The sequence below is a fragment of the Candoia aspera genome, chromosome 6 (assembly GCF_035149785.1).
Source record: "Candoia aspera isolate rCanAsp1 chromosome 6, rCanAsp1.hap2, whole genome shotgun sequence".
NCBI classification, from domain to species: Eukaryota; Metazoa; Chordata; class Lepidosauria; order Squamata; family Boidae; genus Candoia; species Candoia aspera.
This window is the reverse complement of record NC_086158.1, coordinates 76,008,745-76,019,432: the sequence shown is the minus strand read 5'-3', so window position 1 is coordinate 76,019,432 and position 10,688 is coordinate 76,008,745.

The window sequence follows — 10,688 nt, the reverse complement described above, 5'->3', positions numbered from 1 at the left end:
TCCATCCTGTGGTCAACTCCTGATGTTTGACTGTGTTATACAGTTCAATATGAATGACATGGGCTATTTTCAAGACAGATACATCTCTGAATATCTCCCTGAATTTTTAAGAACTTTTCCAGTGAATGCAGTACATTAGAAGCTCTTTACTCTGCAAAGTACTGACAGCTTGTTGCAGGCAGCCAAGAATCTTGGCTACTCTGAAGAGACTTTTTCCCCCACTTTGGGAGGAAGACATATTTGCAGGCTTGTATTCTGCCTTGTGTTTTTCAACTGGAAAATAAGTTTGCCTCCCAGCAAATGAATTACAAGCTGCAACTAGTGAAACCAAACTAGAGGATCAGCAAATCAGATTCCCTTCCAGTTAAAGATGGCCTGTAAATACTTCAGACATTATCTAGTGAAGATCAAATCTGCACATCCAGTAAGTACATTCCAAGAGAGCCTGATCCATGTTTCCCCCATATGGAGGTATGGAGGACATAGAGAAGATGACAGGCCTTTGGGGTTGCAGTTCCCATGTTAGGGAACTCTTTACCCACAGAATTTGTGCAGCCCCATCCCACCTAGCATTTTGGAAGGCAGCTAAACCTACTTTGTTCTGCCATGCTTTCAGTCTGAGCTGACTGTTTTGTAGCATGCAGTATAGCTTGGAGGCTATCTTTTCCTATTATAACTTTCGTGGCGGGGGGGGGGTTGTTTTCTTCTTTTTCTGTATTTCTATTACTGTTACTCTTGTTTCATGCCACCCAGAATCTACCAGTTAGGGTGAGTAACAAAAACTAACAGAATCTAGCTTGTTGCCTTCAGTTTGCAGTCCAAATGCTAGGAGACAAAGGAGGTATTAATTGTGCCTGCACCCCGGATGCTAGACTAGAAAACATGATTATATTTGGCAAGGTTAATGGAAGAAGAATAAGGGAGAGGCCACAGATATGGTAGATGGTAGAGAAAATATAAGAATGTCCTTAGAATTGGCTGTAAGGGATTACTAGAGACACAGTAAAAAAGTGAACATTGGTCCATGTATTCATCAAAATTTGAACCTGATTCAATGGTACCTAATTAATTCTTCACTTAGAATTCCACGCTTCTATTGCCTTTTGATCAGGTACTTACTTTGTCCTTTTTATGCCTATCTGTAGACCATTATAGTCATTAGTCGCAGAAGTAACTTCCTTTCAGATTGTCAGTAAATGGATATGGTAGTGTATACATTTACAAATCTCATACTTGCACAATTCCTTAAATTGAAAAATGTAAGTATTAGTGCACATACATGATAGGTAAAGGTAAAGGTTTCCCTTGACGTAAAGTCTAGTCGAGTCCGACTCTAAGGGGCGGTGCTCATCTCCGTTTCTAAGCCTTGGAGCCGGCGTTGTCCATAGGACACTTCTGGGTCATGTGGCCAGCATGATGACACGGAACGCCGTTACCTTCCCGCCGAAGCGGTACCTATTGATCTACTCACATTTGCATGTTTTCGAACTGCTAGGTAAGCAGGAGCTGGGATTAACAACGGGAGCTCACCCCGCCGTGCGGTTTCGAACCGCCGACCTTCCGATCGACAGCTCAGCGGTTTAACCCGCAGCGCCACCGCGTCCCTCACATACATGATAAACCTAATTTAAAAAGAGTAATGCAAATATTTCTTACCTTATTGAAACAATCAATGCATGGCATAATACTTCTCTATCTAATAGATTGTGATGCTGAAAACTAGTGAATCCCTTCTTAAAACTTTATTCTTCATTTTCAGCCCCTCATTCCCTTCCATTTTTAATGTTGAAATTGAACTTGTTTATACAGTTATTTTATATTATAGTTAATTAAATTCAGGGCATTTTACATAATGTGACAGATTTAAAAACATCTGTGAAGCCACACAGGACAATGGATGTATGATTTGTACATACATAATACAATGAGGGCATACATAATAATATAGTGGACATGGGAGCAGCGTATAGACATTAAAACTAGCTTATACTTGTAGCTTCTTTAAAGTTTGAATAGCCAAATATTGTATGGCAGAGAAATATGATGTTTGCTAGAATGTATTTATTTATTAAATTAGATGCCTATACTTTATGTAAAATTCTCATTAAATAGCTCAGGAACAACCACAAATTAGTTCAGATTGCTATTGTAAAGAGGAATAAAATTACTGTATTTTGACATGTATGAAAAATGTTAATTTTCTCTGCAATCATCAGACCTGATTTTGACTCCTATGGTTTTTGTTGTGGTGGTTTTCCATGAAAACCAAGTGGGTGAGTTCTTCGCCAATCTATTTTCTGTTTAGGCAGCAGTTCTAAATAAAGGAAGCATAACTACTTTATGGGCTCATTTTCAAGTTAAGATCACTCAACATCTGGGTATCCAAGGAACTGACTGTCTTGTGAACCTGCCAACATATTAAGATCTGCAGAAGAGACCTTTTTGAGGGTAGCTCCTCTGACAGATGACACTTGTCTGACATATGGGAGCTGCAGAGTGATTTTTTCTGAGATCTAAAGATTGTTCATTGCTTTCATGGCATTTTGGAAAAGACAAGACATACCTCTTAAATTTGCCTAGTGGGTTTTAAAATAAGCTTATTATGGTTGGTTGCATAGTCAGCCAGATGTCTAGACTGGATGTGGCATTTTTGTCTACCTATTGAGTCCTTGCCAAGACCTGGGATAGGCAGATGTTGTTTAATAATATTAAAGGTATCGTCACAGAATGTAAGCTATTCCAAGTAAAGCTGCCTTTTGCAGTTGACTGATGGTGATTTTGTCAATGCCAATGGTGTTCAAGTGGTGCTCCAGATGTTTTGGGATTGCACCCAAGGTACCTATGACTATTGGTACTACCTTTGCTTTCTTTTGCCACAGTTGTTCTACTTCTATTTGCAGGTCTTTGTATTTTGTGATTTCCTCCAGTTCTTTCTCTTCTCTTCTGCTGTCTCCAGGTATTGCAATGTCTACTATCCAGACTTGTTTGCCTTTCTTATCAACAATTGTTAAGTTGGGGGTGTTGTGTGGCAGATGCTTGTCTGTTTGAATTCTAAAATCCCAGAGCACTTCAGCTTCTTCATTTTCTATTACTTTGTCTATTTTGTGGTCCCATCAGTTCTTGCTTGCAGGCTAGTGGTATTTCTTGCAGATATTCCAATGCACCATTGTTGCTACTTTGTCATGTCATTGTTTGTAATCAGTCTGTATGATCTTACAGCAATTATTGTTGTTGTTGTTATTATTTCCCCCCTTTTTATATATAACTCAAGGCGGCGAACATACCTAATACTCTTGCCTCATATTTTCCCCAACAACAACCCCAACAACCCTGTGCGGTGGGTTGGGCTGGGACATATTATTGTTTAATATGTTTTCTGTGAATATATAATTTCTTAAAGTACATTTGGGTGATATTTGTTGAAAGGTAATACATTCAGGTTAAGTCAATAAGTAAAATTCTGTCTTTTGACAAGAAAACTGTAAACTGCCATTATGCAAGCAACAGCTTGTATCAGTGAGGCTGATTTAAAATTAAATGCTGTGCAAGTTAATTCTGTTTTACCTTTCTGGAATATCCATTCTCTGTGGTTGATACAGTCTATTGAGAGGCCTCGTGTCTTTTATGAGCCAAAGATCCACACAAGAAGAGTCTGCCCTTTCTTAGCATCTCAAGAATAATGCAGTTATGCATAAGGGTCTTATGCATAGCTATACAAGGCTGGATCAAGGCAGTGAAGATACTGTGTATTGGCTGGAGCACTTGACTGTACCAATGAACAAATAATTCTCAACTGTTAACAGCAGGATCAAAAGGCAGGAATTTATGGGATACTTCATTAGTAATTTTGGATTTTTTTTACCGAAGAGCACAGAAAGTACAAAATACCAAGCTTGTTGATTTATATAAATATTCTAACAAAAGCAACCAACCCTCTTCTGCATTTATCTTACATGATTCACATTACTACCCCACCCGCCTGAGCTGTCACTGAAAAATATAAGTTTTCCCTAATGGTTAAAAGACACTTAGAGGTCTGATAATGGGTGCTTATATTGGAGTAGCTCCTACAGTCTCTGCTAACTTCATTACATAGAAAATTTTATAACAACTTTTAATTTAAAGACATTGGAAGGTGATCATTCAATGTGATCTCTGCAGATGTCCATCTAAATTGCTTTGGGGTGAAGTAATGACCACAGTTCTGGGATTTATCAGTAATGAAGCAATGATGTGTGGTCTAAAATGTTAATTCTCTAGTCCCATAAAGCAGATTGATAGATGAGGCATAAAATAGTTCCAGATGCTGTATTTCCTAACTGTGCAGCTGTGCTTGCTTTCTCTATCTTTATCACCTGGAGCTGTAATATTATAAGTAGGCCACCTGCATTTTGATTTCCTTGCCTTTAGCAGAATGCCCTTGAATGCATTTGGAAAACAGCATGTTGCTGATTCACATTATTGTTGAATAGCTGAAAAATATGACAAACCAAGGAGATAATCTTTCCAGAGATGGCTGGAAATACTTACAGAATTGGTATTGGAAGAGAAATGTGTGTTTGAGATGTTACATATTGTTTCTAAGCTCTGAGTACTGATCATTTTGTGGACAAAATACCAGTAGTACTATCCACAAAGAGATCAGATGGAGCAGGTTAGCAGATTTGGAGACAGCCAAAGTAAGCATTAGAGGGAAGGCTAGAAGTTTGTTTGTTTCTGTTTTTCTACCTTTTTAAAAGGTTTTTTTGGGGGGGAGGGTGAAGGACATTGTTGTTTGTGTCTGGCACACAGGCAAAGAATAATATAGTACAAAGAACAAACAAGAATAATCACATCTTTGACTTGTGTTCTTTGGAAATTTGAGTTCCAGCCAGCAAACTCAGAATTATAGAAGTAACTTCTAAAGATATAACATGTGCCCAGCAAGGTGATTTTTTGTAAATCTACAGCTGATATAGCTGAAATATTTAGTTCTTGGAAAAATTCATTTAGTCTGTTATTCCACCTAATGCACCAATAACCACAGGGATGACTTTGCAAGATCTTTCCCATAATTTACCTATTTTGATAATCAGATCTCTATATTTTTTATTTATATTTATATTTCCAATTCTTTTTCCTCAATTCTGCTGTTAGTGGGTATTGCTACATCTACAAAAATTACTGTTTTCAATCATTGTTATATCTGGTACCTTGTGTACTATATGATGATTGGTTTGTATGCAAAAAACCCATAAAATTTAACATTTTCAACATCTTAGTTTTGTGTAATCAATCTGACTAATCTTAATTTTGTGATCATACCACATTCAGGAAATTCAGAAATTATTGTTTTTGCACAGATGCCAATGGATCATAGTGACTACTCTGTCATGTTGTTGTTCAAAATCAGGTTGACCAATTCTGCAGTATCCACTAATTATGTGATCCATGGTTTCATTTTTTTCTTTACAAAATCTGCATTTGCTATAGTTTAAAACATTGTGAGTCCTTGATTCCATCACATTTGTTTGTAATCTTTGTTCTTGAGCTGCAAAAATTAATTCTTCTATATTCCTCCTGATAGTGTCAGCTTGTAACTGTTTCTATTCCTGGTCTTACCATTTTATTTACATTTTCTTTCATGTATTGACCATCTCATGGTTTATACTTCTCCACATTTTCTAAACTGTTTTCCAACAGTTCACTTTTATAGTAATTTTTTTACCTCTGCTAGTTTCAGGATGTTTTCTTTGTAAACTTTGAGGTTTGTATATACCAAAGTTATTTTTATTTCTAGCTACTGGGTTTGACAGGATAGCTTGGTTAGTGATAGGAGGCAGAGCATTCCTGCATGCTTTTGAGGAGTGGGAAGACATATCTGCCTGTGCAGCTAACATAAGACAACTCAAAGGGCAACAAGCTGGACTCCAAGACAGTCATGTTCCCTTTTATCAGTGGCTTACAACATGTCCTACAGAATGGGATAATATGGACAACTACACCCATGGTACATGGTAAAATGGCAGCTAGGATTGGCACTAGAAAGTGCCAGAAGGAATTTTAGGACTTTTCAGGAGAAGGCACTGATTTTTATGAGAGTATGCTACCTGGTGTGAATGTGTGGGACTCAGTATAGTCAAAGAGGCCAATTAGCTGTTACAACCTGAGCAATTCATGGTCTAGCAACTCAACTCTATGATCAAGTCTTCCTAATAGGATTCAATACAATATAGGAAAGTGGGAGAGATGGCCCAGAAGGTGGCTGATTCCAGACCTCAGAGGGGCAGTGATGTACCAACATGGCCACCCCAAAGTATTCTTGGGATGGGAGAAAACCTGGCCAGTCAGATTTAATTAATGGGCTACCCACATCCAATGCCAGATATACCATATCAAGCAAAGCTATACTACATCAAGCACCACCCAACCCACCTCCAGGACAAAGCTTTCTGAAGGCCAGCCTAAGTGTTTCAAATGTGCAGAAACAAGACATCTACAGAAATACTGTCCCAAAGTGATGGGCAAGCAAACAATATGAATCTAAAAGTCATAGGCCAGAGAAACTTCCTATTACAGATTTCCCTAAATCCAGTGTAAATGCTATTCCACCAAAGAGGCAAACAGATATGAGAGTATCTGGACATCCAAGAGTGGTGTGGAAAAACATGGAGTCATAATCTCTACCATGTGCACGTAGCATCATGAGCACAAATGCTGTTTGCCAAAGGCTGAGCAGAAACTACGCCAATTAGATTTACCTTTTCAGTGGAAAGGTTGGAAAGGGAAGAAGGGGCCACCATACTGCTTTACTTGTAAAATTGTAATGATAAGGGATTTGATCCTTAAAGGACTATATTGCTTCGTAAATTTTATATGAGAGCCAGTGTGGTGTAGTGTTGGACTAGGAACAGGGAGACCCAGGTTCTATTCTGTGTTCAGCCACAAAAATTCACTGGGTGATTTTGGGCCAGTAATTCTCCCTTAACCCAATTTATCTCATAGGGATGTTGTTGGGAAAAAATAGGGTATGCTATGCATGCTGCCTTTGGCTCTTGAATTAAATAGATGAGAAGCAATAGATTAGTGCAGTGTTTTTCAAACTTGGCAACTTTAAGATGTGTGGACTTCAACTCCCAGAATTCCCCAGCCAGCCTTACTGGCTGGGGAATTCTGGGCATTGAAGTCCACACATCTTAAAGTTGCCAAGTTTGAAAAACACTGGGTTAGCAGAAGGGGCTTTTTCACTTGACATGGCGCTATGAGGATACACTCTTCCAAAGAAAGCCCACCCCTTTGTGAGCTTTGTTCCTCTTTCTTATAAAATTTGACTTTTTAGGCAGCCTGTAGGTGGATGTTGCCAGACTATTTTGATTAATCGATCAACTTGGATGCCGCATCAATTACCAAAGTAACTCAAGGTGACTTACATGATAGGGTTAAAATAAGAAGTAAAAATATCAAGAGAGACAAAATCGGCAACAGAATACATGTTGTACGTTGGGGAAGAATAACTAGCACATGCTCCCAATAGTCAAAGAAACATGTCCACAGAGCAGAGCGCAACACCCTACTCCAGGACCTCCTGAAAGAGCCAGGTTTTTACAGCTTTACAAAAGGCACAGCGTTCAGGACGGTGCATTGCCTAGATCCCACAAGACAACGGCTGATTATGATTTGTTTGAAAACTATGATTTGTTATATTTAATATGCTGACAATGGGTTAAGTTTTCTTTAGAGAAAACTGTGTGTATGTGTGTGTGTGTGTGTGTGTGTGATCCTTAGAGTAGTTTTCCCCAACTGGTGACTTCAGATGTGTCAGTTTACAATTCCGATAATTTGTTTCCCATGATTGGAAATCACGGCAGTTGATAATCCAACCCATTTGGGGTGGGAGGTGGGGTGCCATGTTAGAGAAGACTGCTCTAATAGATATTCTGATTCACTCTGCCAATAACAAATAGTTTGATTTTTTTTTTTGGTAATCCTACTATAGAGATTTTTTAGAAACCTCTAATATAAACGTGTAAGTTCATTTTGCAGTAACTAATTTCCACTTAGTATAGATTATTATGTAATTTAACATGCTTTTTAGTCTCTTTTGCTGACATTCCTTAAAACAAAGCTGCATGATTTATCTTGTCATGTTCTGTAAAACAATAGGGGAATGAAGAGGGAACAGTTACCAAACCAAACCAAACCTAACTTACAAGACTCTATTTCATCCCACTTGAGACAAGCAGTGCGTTATAAAGCTCGTATTTATTATTCCTGGACATTCCACTTCTATAGGACTTTAAATTAGCATTGTGCATTGCAAACACAGATTACATTTTGTTCTTCACCCCAAAGGGCTTATATAAAGACTGCTGCAAAAGGTGACCTGTAAGAAAAGAACCTAGGCTGATAGCTTTTAGACCCTAGCAAAGTTAATTTGACCCCACCCCACCCCAGCCCTATTTGTAGTGATTGTTATGCTAAGTCTGGTTTAATATTTGCTCCACTTTGCAGATAACATTCAGCACAGGTTGATCCCCTGGATAGTTTTACATTTGAATTGAAATAAGAGGATGTTAGAAAGTTTGTTTTTGCTGAAAGAAGAACTGAGGAATGTTTCAAATAGCAAATGAAAAACTACATCACCTGTCCTAAATCATCATTTTTTAAAACTGTCAATTCCCTTTGTGTGTGCTTATGAATATCCACTGAAGATTGATTTGATTGAGGGAATGGGATTTCCAAAGGGTTTGTCCTGATCTCTAACTATCACTGTATCATTGTTGACTGTTTCCAACTTTTTATGCAAAAAAGGGAGAGAAAGATGTACATGGCAGAAAAATGAGTGCTGGCCATCCCATGATTGAAACTAAGTGACTTTGAAATGTAAAAAACTGGGAGGTTTATTCACTTCATACATGATTCTGATAGGAAATGAAAAAACTGCCCTGCTGAGCAAGCATCAGAAAGCATACAGAGACACCAAGTACTTTAGAAATTTGCTGTAGGAATGGAAAATACAAGCCTCCTATGGCTGAAATGAAATCAATAACATTGAATGTATAGATATTGCATCAACCTGCCTTCTCTGGTCCATAATATCAACACAGAGTGTTGCTGAAAAGAATGTTGTGCTGTCTTAAACCATTTTTTTCCTATTTAGAAAATGTTTATGGACAGAAATATGGAAGTAGAGCACAGCAATTCATGCGGATGAGCAGAGTTTATTAGCCTATACCCTTATCTATTCCTTCTAGTTGTGTGTATAAAAACAAATAGTGTGTGTATGTATATAAAGGTAAAACACTCTTAGATGACAAAGTGAAGCACTTTTCTTTTTCCCAATACCTCCCACTCTTGCCCAATCCACGGCATGCTGTTCATGTGTCTCTAGAGTCTCCTTGACAAGAAATAACCTTGAAAATGCAAAGGCATTTTTAATTAAAAGCAGGTACAAATGAGCTCAATAAACCAACAATTGCACAATTCTCACAAGAAATTTTTGAAGGCAAAAGAGAATGTTGGAGAACAATGGAAACGAAACCATTACCAATCCATCCCTACGGACAGCCAAATTGTCTGATAAAATCCACAAGAATGTGGGCGCAGAAACTGTCTATAAAAAGCAGGGAGTTAAAGCCTTCTTCATCCATTAATGCATATAATAAGGAAATTTCATGTAATATGTTCAGGGATGTAGCAATAGGAATTGGATCTCTTCTTCCTTTTGCATAATGTACATTTACTTATTGACTATTCTAAAGCCTTTGACTGTGTGGACCATAACAAATTGTGGCAAGTTCTTAGTGGTATGGGGATACCAAGTCATCTTGTATGCCTCCTGAAGAATCTGTATAACGACCAAGTAGCAACAGTAAGAACAGACCACGGAACAACAGACTGGTTTAAGATTGGGAAAGGAGTACGGCAGGGCTGTATACTCTCACCCTACCTATTCAACTTGTATGCAGAACACATCATGCGACAAGCTGGCCTTGAGGAATCCAAGGCTGGAGTTAAAATCTCTGGAAGAAACATTAACAATCTCAGATATGCAGATGATACCACTTTGATGGCTGAAAGTGAAGAGGAACTGAGGAGCCTTATGATGAAGGTGAAAGAAGAAAGTGCAAAAGCTGGTTTGCAGCTAAACCTCAAAAAAACCAAGATTATGGCAACCAGCTTGATTGATAACTGGCAAATAGAGGGAGAAAACGTAGAAGCAGTGAAAGACTTTGTATTCCTAGGTGCAAAGATTACTGCAGATGCTGACTGCAGTCAGGAAATCAGAAGACGCTTAATCCTTGGAAGAAGAGCAATGACAAATCTCGATAAAATAGTTAAGAGCAGAGACATCACACTGACAACAAAGGCCCGCATAGTTAAAGCAATGGTGTTCCCTGTAGTAACATATGGCTGCGAGAGCTGGACCATAAGGAAGGCTGAGCGAAGGAAGATCGATGCTTTTGAACTGTGGTGTTGGAGGAAAATTCTGAGAGTGCCTTGGACTGCAAGAAGATCAAACCAGTCCATCCTCCAGGAAATAAAGCCAGACTGCTCACTTGAGGGAATGATATTAAAGGCAAAACTGAAATACTTTGGCCACATCATGAGAAGACAGGACACCCTGGAGAAGATGCTGATGCTAGGGAGAGTGGAAGGCAAAAGGAAGAGGGGCCGACCAAGGGCAAGATGGATGGATGATATTCTAG